At 35.2% G+C, this 13,903-nt stretch overlaps 1 long non-coding RNA gene across 1 annotated transcript; it reads left to right on the top strand.

The window, feature by feature from the left end:
* The first annotated feature begins 513 nt into the window (after positions 1 to 513).
* On the top strand, positions 514 to 5,338 carry LOC129927900 (uncharacterized). The gene is made up of 2 exons (XR_008779553.1): positions 514 to 569; positions 3,149 to 5,338. It is a non-coding gene; the product is annotated as an uncharacterized LOC129927900 (long non-coding RNA).
* Positions 5,339 to 13,903: the final 8,565 nt, after the last annotated feature.

Here is a 13,903-nt window from a genome sequence, read left to right as displayed (position 1 = left end):
AGAAAGGAATCTGACCTATCATAGTTCGCGATATGTATTCGTGAAATAGTCAGCCCCTTTATTAAAGCCCTTTTTTCTGGGGGGAGAGAACGGGGTGAAGAGAATGTAACCTATTTGTGAATCGTTTTTAATTATCATAAGAACCTCTAGCGTAGAAACAGCGACGCTAAAACGGCTGTCGCAATTCTGTTATGGAGTATATGGGATTGACACATACACATTTTTTTGGACATTACTAAAGAAGCATGAAAGTTAAATTTGTATTTAGTATTAACCTACATGTATTTTTTTTAACGTGATTTCGATTTTATGTCATCTATTTTATCTTATTGTTCTTATAGGGGACATTGCTGTACAAAGAATGCCCACGTAAAGGGGTGCATATCTTTTGTATTGTTATCTTCTTTCGAAAGTAGGACGTTAATCTAGTATACCATAAAAGGTGACGTCATCTCCCTTGACGAAGGTTGATATATGGCTGTTAGATCCTACAGATATATTTAGTTTGTATCATTACAAGGGTTTATTATCAGTCGCATTCCCTGGTAATGTAGTCAGAGGTGACTTTTGTACGTATGTATTCTATATGTAGTTATCCTACTTTTATAAATCTTTCGCTAGTTTTTTTATTTAGATGTATGTAATTTTTTGTTTTTGTCTTATGTATAATTTCATAATTAATTTGTTTGTTTTTTTCAAAATATCTTTAAGGTCTCATGAATCAGAATCATTTTTTAAACACTGAAAAAAAAAAAGATTATATTGAACAAATGGATAGTATTAATGATTGTAATCTAAAATATAAAGTAGAATGTTAGGCGTATGTAGCCTATGTATGTTCCCGTATAGAAATCAAAACCGTTTCACCGATCTTGATAAAATTTGGCAGAATTGTTCCTTGGGTACTAACTTAGACCGTAGTGTATGCATTGTAGTCCTAAAACAAACTTAAGACCCTCAAAAAAAAAAGTTGTCCGACTCTATTAAAGCTATAGTATTTATGGATCTAGGCCATGTTTACAATGTTGACACAAGAAAAGATCGAAAGGATTTAGATCTAGATCTACTTTTAAGAAATACACTTTGCGCAGATAGTTTTTTTACTTTGGCACATGAAATTACAAAAGAAGGTCCATTGTAAGATTAACCTTCAATTTTGTGTTTCAAAGGCATTTTTTACATAAATTAGTTCCTTATATCTGTGACTACAGATTTACTGACGAACACTCTTTCATTAGACAATACCGTAATGTTACACATTTAACTGTATAGAGTTTAGCCCTTGTTATGTAAAGGGAGTGTGATCCTTAAAGGATTACGGGCACGACATGGTCTAAATTGTGCCGATGTGCCTAAACTCAAACTCAAACACACATCTTTCCATTCCTAGGTCTAAAACTCTAATTCAACTCTAGGCTGAAATAACTTTTCTTTGCACAGATAGTTTTATACTTTAACACATGAACATACTAATTATAGTCCATTCATTTCATATTTTGATCAAATTAACATTCAAATTTGGTTTTCTAAAGCATTTTTAATACATTCGTTTATGAAAACTGCGAAGCCGTGTTGAGATAGAGATTCATTCATGAATCTCGTACTAAAAATTATTTCGTTTAATTGTTTACAAAACACTCTCAGTGACTATATCGACAGTGATACGCAAATAAAGACCCGCGGGTCGCGGGTAAAATATGTCTAGTCAGTTATAATAGAAAGCACATTTGTATAAGTATATATATGTAGGCCTATCCTAAGTAAAGCTTATATCCTATTGTTAATACAACATTCCTATTTGTAGACTTAAAATCCAATAATGCTTTGAGTAGGCTAAACACTAATTCGTTGTAAAATGCTAAATATTTGAATATAACAATAATGTTCTGGTGATTGTTTTGTTTATTGCGCAATGACACCCAAGTGGAACATTTTCACTTTGGCAAAAGCAGATATCTTAAAAAAAAAAGTGACAATAGCATGATTATGTTCATTTAATGTATGTCTCTGGATCTATTTATATACCGGTATAATTATAATAAGGCTTGTCTTCGAGTCCGAAGATTAATGAGGAATGCAGTATTTACCGTGGCTACGAAGCCCCAGCTGCGACCTATATATTTTGCCACTTCAACATAATCATTGTCCGCCAGTGGTTGATTTAGATTCTACTTTCGCCGTCTGTGTCTGTCCTCGGCAGCGGATTTTCTTTAGGTCTCAAATGTGTATCCCGCGGCCTTTGTAAATGACCTCATCAACATATTATCTTGCTAAATACGAGAATGAACTACTATCAAGCCATGGGTCTTTTTCTCGGAACATGATAGGGGACCATTGCAGTCTCCCCCTTATCCCCAAGATGACTAAGGCAGTGTCTTGATCGGTATTTCTTAAAGGTGTGAGAGACACAAACGTAATGTAAAACTGTTTTCATTAAGTCGGTTTCCAATATAAATAATAATGAAGCCTACTAATACGCCTAAGCTTTAGGGCCATAAATGTTTTAAATAGAATTGACACTCACATTACAGTTGTGTAACAATCAATGTTTACTGTATTGTGATTTTTATAAAGAAAACATACTTATGATAAATTGTATAGGGAAATTTAGGCGGTAAAGTTGATGGTGATGACAAATGCCGGGTAACATTGACGTTAGTTACAACACTGAAATAAAGTCTAGGTCAACTAATGCTATTTTTGACTAAAATGGAATGAATCAAACCTTCTACTCAAATGACTAAATCATGAACAAATTCTAATTTTATTTATAATTTGACTAAGTTTGCTTCTAGAGTATTGCGTTTGTATTAAAACTTCTAAAAATCAAATTAAATTAGAAATAAATATTGCTCCTGGATTCTGGATTCGACATGACTCGAGATAATGACAAGACTTGTTAGGAAAAAAGTCATTACATATGTATGTCAGTTTGGTTTGAATACGTGACATCCATTCTCATTGACTGTGGTGGCTGCTGGTCCTGCGGAAGTTTTGGACTAGGAAGTAAATTATATTAAAAACTCTGAAGGAAGATCTGAAACGTGTCAAACATTTTTGCCCCACAAAATAATCCAACATATTAACTCGAATATATTATATATAAGTATTTTTGTTTAACAGTTAAAATACATTCTTATTTCAACAGCTAGTGGTATGAACATTTAGTGACCTCCAAATGGCTGCCGAAAGCATCAATCTATTGGACCTAGGCAACGATGAAATGTCGGAGATGTTCAGACAGAAGCCTTGCTGTACCCTTCACACAGATCAATGTTTAGACTTTTACTGCAGAAAATGTCACGAACCCATATGCAGCAATTGCACTATCGTGACACACAATGCAATGAATGGACACAGAATTTTTGATTTTCGTCAGTATTATGAAAGTCACTCAGATAAATTCCGCCGACAAAGAGAGACCTATAACAAAACGATGAATGATTTGGCTAATTGTGTCAATATCCATAGTTCAGCCATTAGACTTGTCGAAGAAAAGAAAACCGCTCTTTTAAACGCGGTGGAACGTGATCTTAATGAAAACATAGAGCAACTCAAAGCACGAGCCAATGTTCTGAAACAAAAGATTAAAAGAAAATTTAATTCTCAACAAGAAACGTTTCGATCAGAAAAAGAAAGTCTTGAAACTCGCAAAAAGAAATTAGTTTCATTATTAAATGACTATGACAAGTCAGTGGATATTTCTGACAAATTCGCAACTGTAAAAATGTACCACCAACTGAAAGCAGATTACGGAGATCATCGATCGGCTGTGTCCAGAACTAATCAGGTTCCAATTCAAAATTACTGGGTGTTCTTCGAAGAAGACTGGAAATTTCAGAGCGCTCTTCGAAGCCGAGGAAAAATTAGCAGAACAATTAATACCACTAAAGTATTGTACTAAAAAGAAGTCGAGCTGTTTATTTACTTTGGTTGGGGGGCGTATTTCAGTTGTAACAATAAATTCCAGGCACTTCATACTCTGGTACATCATAGGGTGATTTAAAAATCAATAAAACATATAAAAATCTAAGAATATAAATGTAGATAAATGTCAGCGGGTTATTTTGGGATAGTCATTGGGTGACATTTTGTTCGTGTTATGGTGTGACAATGTAGGCACATTGGGTGACCTTGGGTTCATGTTATAGTGTGACAATGTAGGCACATTGAGTTCATGTTATAGTGTGACAATGTAGGCACATTGGGTGACCTTAGGTTCATGTTATAATGTGACAATGTAGGCACATTGAGTTACCTTGGGTGCATGTTATGGTGTGACAATGTAGGCACATTGGGTGACCTTAGGTTCATGTTATAGTGTGACAATGTAGGCACATTGAGTTCATGTTATAGTGTGACAATGTAGGCACATTGGGTGACCTTAGGTTCATGTTATAGTGTGACAATGTAGGCACATTGAGTTACCTTGGGTGCATGTTATGGTGTGACAATGTAGGCACATTGGGTGACCTTAGGTTCATGTTATAGTGTGACAATGTAGGCACATTGAGTTCATGTTATAGTGTGACAATGTAGGCACATTGGGTGACCTTAGGTTCATGTTATAGTGTGACAATGTAGGCACATTGAGTTACCTTGGGTGCATGTTATGGTGTGACAATGTAGGCACATTGGGTGATCCTGGGTTCATGTTATAGGCATATTGGCTGACATTGGGTTCGTGTTATAGAGTGACATTGTTGGCGCATTGGGTGACATTGGGTTCGTGTTATAGAGTGACAATGTAGGCGCATTGGGTGACATTGGGTTCATGTTATAGGCATATTGGGTGACATTGGGTTCGTGTTATAGAGTGACAATGTAGACATATTGGGTGACATTGGGTTCATGTTATGGAGTGACAATGTAGGCGCATTGGGTTCATGTTATAGTTTGAGAATGTAGACGTTGTCAGGATGAATGTATGCTTTTAATGTATGCATAATCAGGAGAAATACTTGTGCTTTCAGACATCACTCATAAAATGAGGAAATTACACTTGATATAGCGGACACGACACAAATAATACGTTTAATATATACAATATCTTGGTCTCTATTAAGTTCTTATAATGACTGCCACTTACTGGCTGCTGATTGCTCAAGGTTTAAAGTATTCCCCCCCCCCAAAAAAAAAACACGAGTGTTGTCAACTACTCAACTCTCAAACTAGAGTGTCCTACTGGAGGGCACCAACTTTGGTTTCTTTCAACTTGACAGCATATAATTATCATAAGTAGGGATCAAAATAGATCTGAAAGTTATCTCTTATTGCTTAATAATACAATTATTTGGTTCAAATTGAATTCAATAAATATTTGACAAATGTTTCTCAATTTGACAAAGTGTTACACAATATATTTGTTGTACCAAAGAAAATGTCATACTAGAGCAATAATCCAATATCAATCATATTCATGTAAGATAACTCAATTCTTTTTTTTTTAAATAAATATTTTACATCTCAATTAATTCTGTACATGTACTTCAAATACATTCATCCACATTCAAGTGTGTCCAATATTTAGAACTCTTTATCATACATACATCCACATTCAAGTGTGTCCAATATTTAGAACTCTTTATCATACATACATCCACATTCAAGTGTGTCCAATATTTAGAACTCTTTATCATACATACATCCACATTCAAGTGTGTCCAATATTTAGAACTCTTTATCATACATACATCCACATTCAAGTATGTCCAATATTTAGAATTCTTTATCATACATATATCCACATTCAAGTGTGTCCAATATTTGGAACTCTTTATCATAATTATATGTGAACAAATTGTGACCATAATTTTTAATGACAATGTCCTATGTCACAATGTGAAAAATAGGTACAATAACTTTTCATTCACAATATCTTCTGTAACAATATGAAAGAATTCCTTTAACAATATAATATATACCAATATGTAAGAAGTCTTCTGTAACATCCACAGTATCATGTGTACATTGTTTGAGTACGAGAGATTCATTTTTGTTTGCACTAGCATGTGACAAGAAAATGTTGGTTCCAATGTTGTAATCAGATTCCAATGTTTGTTAACAAATAGAGTTTGCAAACAATGTGTTCTAGTTCAACGTTTAAATAATAACATCCTAGTTATTGTGAACATTAATCCCAAGTGAATAAGCGATGTTTTAAGTCGACAACTCTCTGATACTAACGATGTGTTCCTTAATTGGTGGTCCGTACCTTTTATGTAACTAAATTTTGTAGTAGCGAAAGTTTTTTTTTTATTTGCATCCACATTGTCTCCCCATGTTTTAAATGTTCCCAAACTTCTCTATATTCAAAAACAAATGTCTTGTACCATTGGACACATTTCTTTTTTTTTTTTAAATCAGAATTAGGAAGGTCATAAAAACATATTGTTTTGTTTTTTTTTTTGTATTAGAGGCTTTTTACTCACTGTACTAACATTTGGATAGGATCCAATCATTACTGGATTGATAGTATTTTCAAGTATGACAACTTTTATTTTCCCATTTACCCATGGTGATTTGATTTCAGCCATGCCAGTTTTGCATTCTATCTTTCTAGAGTTTGGTAAGGCTACAATGACAATATCATTCTGATAATCTTCTTCATCTACTAAATTGGCCTCTATACAAACATTATTAGGGTCTCTTCGTCACCTATGCCTAGAATATCCTGATCATTTCTAGCTCATAGACTTCTATTTGCCGATTTTAAATGTTAAAGGTAATCTTTCTTTTGTTATTATTACTTTGGGTGAATTCTAAGCTTGGCTAGTGTTTTATCATTTTATATTTCTTATTTTTCTGTTTTGACTATCATCTGGTTGCATTTCATCAGGTTGCATTTCACTACCATTTGTTTGTGTGCAAATGGTTTGGCAATTTTTGTGTGTGTGTTGTTGTTTGTATTGTTTTACATTTTACATGGTTGACCTGTGTTTACTGTTTAATGAGTTAAGCTTTATTTATTTACTTTAGAAACCTCTGTAAAAAATGAGTTTGACTTTATTTATTTATTGTAGGTGCATTTACAAATAAATCACTATCTATAATTTTATTGGAACTTAATTCAATTTGATATTCTTTGTCTGTTGTCCTAGTGCTAGCTTTGAAGTGTTTGACTCTAATGTATCTTCCTTGAAATAAAGTATGATGAAAATATATTGATAATTTGATAGGACAATCTCTTTGTGTTTTCAAATAGACTAAAGCTGTTTTGTTTGATTTGTCTCTCACCTATTTTGATATCTACCCATTGGACAAAAGCCAAGTAAATAAAATAGTTCAAAATGGTTTGCCATCTCGTCAGTTCTTGATAGACTTGAAATGTTTACTACATGATCTGTATAATGATTTGTCTTATTCGCTACTTCATTTCTCTCTAAATTTTTGCTAACATTATTTTGTTGTTCAATTACTTGACTTTGTGTTGTAGAAATAGTAACATCATTTTCTTTATGTTCATGTCTGTGAATCCGTTATATTAAATCTTTTTTCAATTATCTCTTTAATTCCTGGTATTTCTCTGATAATCTAATCCACTGCAGGGCTATCTTTTGTTATCACTTTATGTTCACTGGTTAACCACGGTGATTCGATGTAAGCTAATGCTGTCTCACAGAAATCACACAAATCTTTATTAGTATATGTCAGTGTGACTTTGTCTTCTAATATCTGTTCAGGTTTCACAAGCACTTTTTGACTATGATTGAAGTACATTCACTGGCACAAATAGTAACAAAAATGTAATGCCGTTTTCAAAGGATAGATGGACTTCTAATATAGCTTCTTTTGTGTGTACATATGCTGCTGTTTTATTTTGAATCAGTCTTTCAGTTACTACTGCTGGCGTGCTGCTATATGTTGCCTTGTGCGATAGTTGTGTATGTTCTCTTTCCATTCTTTCCAATTGATCTCTATTTGACATTTTGTTTGGTCATCTTCTTTCGTTTCCTTCATACGATCTAGTGTTAGTTGGACTGTAGCTTGGCCATGTTCTTCTGTTTGTTTGATATGATCTAGTGTTAGTTGGACTGTAGCTTGGTCATGTTCTTCTGTTTGTTTGATATGATCTAGTGTTAGTTGGACTGTAGCTTGGCCATGTTCTTCTGTTTGTTTGATATGATCTAGTGTTAGTTAGACTGTAGCTTGGCCATGTTCTTCTGTTTGTTTGATATGATCTAGTGTTAGTTAGACTGTAGCTTGGCCATGTTCTTCTGTTTGTTTGATATGATCTAGTGTTAGTTGGACTGTAGCTTGGCCATGTTCTTCTGTTTGTTTGATATAATCTATTGTTAGTTGGGCTGTAGCTTGGCCATGTTCTTCTGTTTCTTACTTCACTGTCCTATTGTTGTTGATACTAATTCCTTCTGTTATAGTTTGGGCTGTAGCTCTGATGAGTTCTGTTATTTCTCTTATATATGTTGGTTCTGTTTGAGTTCTGCTGTTGTGGTGTTTTTCTTTTCTTGCACATTGCAGGTTTTTAGAATACTTATATTTATTAGGTGATATTTGATAACTGTTAACAGTTGCTGCTAAATTATATATTTCTATTTACTGATACTGATATACTGATCTTCGAATGTGAGTCTTTGTACATTGTTAAATTTGATACAAGCTCAGCTTTTTAAAATATTTTTCTTTCCTTAAGAAATGAGAATACTCAAACTGTAACATTAATTGACATATTTTCAATTAAGAAAAAAACTAAAATCTGTTTAGGGTCTTCTAAGTTGCAATGTGAAAGTTGTAGCCATGTTAGCATGTTTTGACGCAATGCCATGAACTGTTGCGTTCACATCTCCGTTTTTCCTCAGACTTTTCTGTATTTCGATTTTGTACATAGTTCTCAATAGTGCTCTAGAGTCTTTCCAAAATTTTCTATTAGTCTAGTTTTCACAATGTTATAGTTTTTTCGTTGTTCACTGGTTAATCTATCAATGTTATTCAGTGGTTCACCTATGAGGTTTGCTAAACTTTGTTGAGCCATTAGTACACTGGTCATATTTAAAGTTTGTCGTATACATTCAAATTGTGTGATTTATTGTTGTTGTTATTGTTGTTGTTATTGTTGTTGTTATTTAACCGATAACTTCCCTTCTCTTTTTTTCACACTTCCATTGAAACGGTCCCACTAATACACTTTTTTTTTAAACTCATCAAGTCTAGTCTCTATTACGTTGAAATGGAAAGACCCCGTCATGAAGTCTAGTCTCTGTTACGTTGAATTGGAAAGACCCCGTCATGAAGTCTAGTCTCTGTTACGTTGAATTGGAAAGACCCCGTCATGAAGTCTAGTCTCTGTTACGTTGAATAGGAAAGACCCCGTCATGAAGTCTAGTCTCTGTTACGTTGAATTGGAAAGACCCCGTCATGAAGTCTAGTCTCTGTTACGTTGAATTGGAAAGACCCCGTCATGAAGTCTAGTCTCTGTTACGTTGAATTGGAAAGACCCCCTCTGTGTCCTTTTTTTTCTCTCTACCTTCCTATTTCTATTGAACACTTCTTTTTAAACCCTTGACTTAAATTGAAACATCCCCTTTTACAATGCCTCCCCACACACACACACACCAAAACACCGGTGAATTATTGTGTTGCTTTTCTCCCTCCCACACACACACACCAAAACACCGGTGTTACTTTTCTCCATCTCCCTCCTTCTCTTCCACTACCAAACAATTAGTTGTACATACAATCTTTGACTTGACTTTGACTTCAATACCGAAATCTCAAAAGTACTCTATAGGCCTATTGTTTTGGGGCCTAAACCCCTTCCATCTTCTTTGCACGTTGCGCAACGTAAGACAATCCTACATAGTTGTGACCCTCACATTTTCATTTAAGCATGTCTCCTCTCGTGGAACAGTTCGCAAATCAGTCCAATTTTTACATATGACTTTAGTTTTTATTTCGCCCGTAATAAATCTTGACTTTACATCGAAGAAGATTAAATTTTTTTTATAGCTCGTGGAAATCAATAAACTCAACTGTCACATGCTGTATGAAACAAAATATACTCCTCCAATCACCCACAGGTATACACATACTTTTAATAGACCCTCACTTGACAATTCTTAATATTTTTTAATTCTAGAGATAGTATTCATGGAGGCCTAGATTTCTATTTGATCTCTCTCTCTCTCCTTCTCTATTTCTCTCTTTTTTTCTGAGCCCCGCCCCTTCTTTTTAGTTTTTCTGGTACATCCAGCGGTGGATTTTTACTTCTAGATTCTGCCTATGTGTAAAGTCATGTAGATCATAAGCGTAGCCAGGAGGAGTGTCGGAATTTAGTTACTAATTTCTTGCTTTTGATTTTGTTTATTTTAGGTGAGATTTTAATACTAAAGCATCACTTGCCCCAGCGCAGCCAATGGGGTTTTGAGTTTAAAACCCCTAGCAATCCCTCTCTTTTATAAAGCAAAAAAAAAACAATAATAATAATGCAGACGACAATCCCCAATTGCCCGTCAATTCAATAAACGGTATCTCTTACTTCCCCTCCCTCGTCCTACAAAACAATCCCTGTGTATTCATTGACGTTTCAGCTCTATTTTATCCTTGCAATCTACGCATCGAACGCCTCCATAGTATTTGGCCTAACCTCCCCCACCCACCCCAGTTTAACGCTTTTCAAACATAATCTTGGACCCAAATGAATAGTTGAATTAGAACTGCTTGCTTATATTGACCTCCAACACATAAAAGCGAACTTCTTGACTCAAAATTAAAGTAACACTTTTCAAACTCCTAAACTCTTAAAATCTACTTTAGATCTACTTCCAGATACAGAAACTGGATGAAATCTATATTATATTTAGGCCTACATAGAAATATAAGCAACGGTTATAAACTTCAATAACATTGAAGCAACTTTAAATGTATTCAGTTATACGGACTACTGCTGACTACGCCATGTTTGCACTAGACTAGATAAAGTCCCCAGCCAAATTTAGATTGATTTATTTCGTAATTTGAAAAATTATAACAGTTAAACTAGAGTTTTCCCCATGTGGCCAACATATAGGAAACTCGTTGAAGTCAGCGTCTAGCTTCCAGGAGTGACTTGAATTGGGTTAGGTCTATTGTAAAATAAGATATGTTGTATACAATGTCTACAAAAGCAAGTTTCGCATAAAGAATAATTTACACAGAAAAAAGAAAAACATTCATTAATACATTTTCTTAAAAGACCACTTCAAATATAATTAAATATAAAAAAAATATTAAAATTTGTTCCGTGATCTTTGTGAAAGTTCTTCAGCTGTCTTTTTCACGAGTCATTTGCTTTTAACTACTTTCGGCTAAATGCCAGTGAGGGTGAAGTAGAGCTCATTCTGTGCATAAGAAAGACTGCTTTATTAGCGGCCCCCGAAAGGGGAAAAGAAGCTATGAGTTTTGTTTGAAATGTCTTTCCGTCCATCCCGTTTAGATCTCGTAAACTAGAAAAGATAGTGAAAATCACAATATTTTAGACCATTCAAAGTTCTGATGCAACGGCTATTTTTTTTTCTGAAATCGAAAAATCTAATTTTTTAAATCACTTATGCAAGCAGTTTTTTAAAGAGAAAAAGCTATCTAGTAAGTTGGACCTAATTTAAAACGAAATGTCGTGCAAACTGCATTTTCTTGAACTTTTCTTTTATTTTGCGGAAAAGTTGTGTTTTTTTTTTTTTTTTTTTTTTTTTTTTGAGGATTCGAATACGAGATTGAGCCTTTTCAAAACAATTACATCAATTATAACACTTCAGTTAGGCCAAGGGGGGCGCGGTAGCTGAGCGGTAAAGCGCTTAGCTTCCGAACCGGGGGTCCCGGGTTCGAATCCTGGTAAGGACTGGGATTTTCAACTTCGAAATCTTTGGGCGCCTCTGAATCCACCTAGCTCTAATGGGTACCTGACATTAGTTGGGGAAAAGTAAAGGTCGTTGTGCTGGCTACATGACACCCTCGTTAACCGTAGGCCACAAAAACAGATGAACCTTACATCATCTGCCATATAGTCCACAAGGTCTGAAAGGGGAACTAGTTAGGCCAGGTTCACATCTAACTTTGCATTCACTTTCACCTATCCTTTGATCTGCTGGACCGTTGGGGCGCTACACAAGATCTGTTAACCTTCTTTCTCCATTCTTATCTCTCATTTGTCTTTGATATAATTTCATTCGGATGTTCTTTCTGAAAATATTGAAGCCTACCTGTGTGGACCACTTCGGGGACCGATTCTGAGTTTGTGTTGCCACACAAACTGTCTTTGTAACCTTGTTTATTATTAAATTTTTGAAAACCTTAACAAAGTATGACTATAAGAAATATTAACAGATTTAGTCTGGGCAAAAGAACTGTTAGCTCATTAAACATACATGATTAAGAAATTCCTACAGACAATAGTTTTATTGACTAGACTTTTAGAGTGTGAGAATAGATTTTAGATTTCTTGAAAAAGAAAAGAATAGAAAAGTAGGTCCGTAAAAAGTATAATTAGGTATAAGTAAATTAAAAACTATTGAAATATTTTAGCACTTACTTTAAAATACTTAGAAAGACACAAAGATATATAAGCATTCCTCATCCCATATGCTAGGACAAATTTGTACAAATACTCCTTCTTCCCCAGTGCTATTGGAGCATGGAATGGGTTGCCTGAGCTAGCCAGGAAAACCAATGACTAGGCAAAATTTAAGTCATTGGTTAATATGCATGACTGAATGCATGACGCTAGGACGTAAACATCTTCTTTTTTGAAGTAACGTCTGTATTTTATAAGATAAGATAAGATAAATGATGGATTATGAAACTTGACATAAAGTTGAAGATGCGATTACTGCGAACTGATTTGAAGTCTACTAGAGATGTTGATGTTAGAAAACAATTCATGTCTAAAGGAACTCTACAATAAAAAAGGTTTTTAAAAAATGTAAAAATAATCTGCCTTCCCCTCCTCAATGTCAGCCATCTTGGGACTGTGTTTCTATGTAAATAATAACAATAAGGCTTCTCTTAGAGTCGGAACATTAAGGAGGAATGCAGTATTTCCGTGGATAAGCAGCCCCAGCAGTGACCACTAGCGGATCCAGAACTTTGGAGGGGGGTTTTTTTTCTTTCTGCTTCTGTTGTGTATGACATCTGCAACCGTGACCCTTCCTTTATGCTCTCTCTCCATGTGGATCTGTCCAGTGCCACCTCTTCCCAGTTGCCAGTGTCGATTTTGAAGAGCTTCATGTCGCGTTTGCATACATCCGTATAACGTAAAAGTGAGCGACCAGCGGCTCTCCTGCCTTCAATTAGATCGCCATACAGGATGTCCTGTGGAAGTCGACCTACTGGCATTCTATGAATGTGGCCAAGCCAGCCAAGGCGTCTGCTGCTGATAACAGAGCGGATGTCCTGGCATCCTGCTCTTAGTAGCACTTCCTCATTGGTTATCTTATCTTGCCACCTTATTTTAAAGATCCGCCTTAGGCATCGGAGGTGGAAGACATTCAGCTTTTTTTCCTGCCATGAGTAGGTTGACCATGTTTCACTTCCGTACAGCAAGGTGCTCAACACACAGGTCCGGTAGACTAGGACTTTAGTCCTGCTAGTCAGCAATATGTTGTCCCAGACTCTTTTCTGCAACCGTGACATGGTGGCCATTGCCTTGGCTATCCTGTTGTTTATGTCTTTATCCAGTAGAGTGTTGTTGGATATGATGGAGCCAAGGTAACAAAAGTGATCAACAATTTCTAGTGGTTGGCCATTAATGCTTACTTGAGGAGCAGTGTTTTTGTGTTTTGGACAAGTATCTTAGTCTTGCTTTGACTGATGTTTAAGCCGAACTTCTGGCAAGCAGCAGATAGTTTGTCAACCAGGGATTGTAGCTGAATATCAGAATCAGCCACAATAGCTGCATCATCAGCGTACAGGAGTT

The sequence above is a fragment of the Biomphalaria glabrata genome, chromosome 8, assembly GCF_947242115.1.
Source record: "Biomphalaria glabrata chromosome 8, xgBioGlab47.1, whole genome shotgun sequence".
NCBI lineage: Eukaryota > Metazoa > Mollusca > Gastropoda > Planorbidae > Biomphalaria > Biomphalaria glabrata.
Note: the sequence above shows the minus strand (reverse complement) of the source record. Positions and strands in the feature narration are given on the sequence as shown.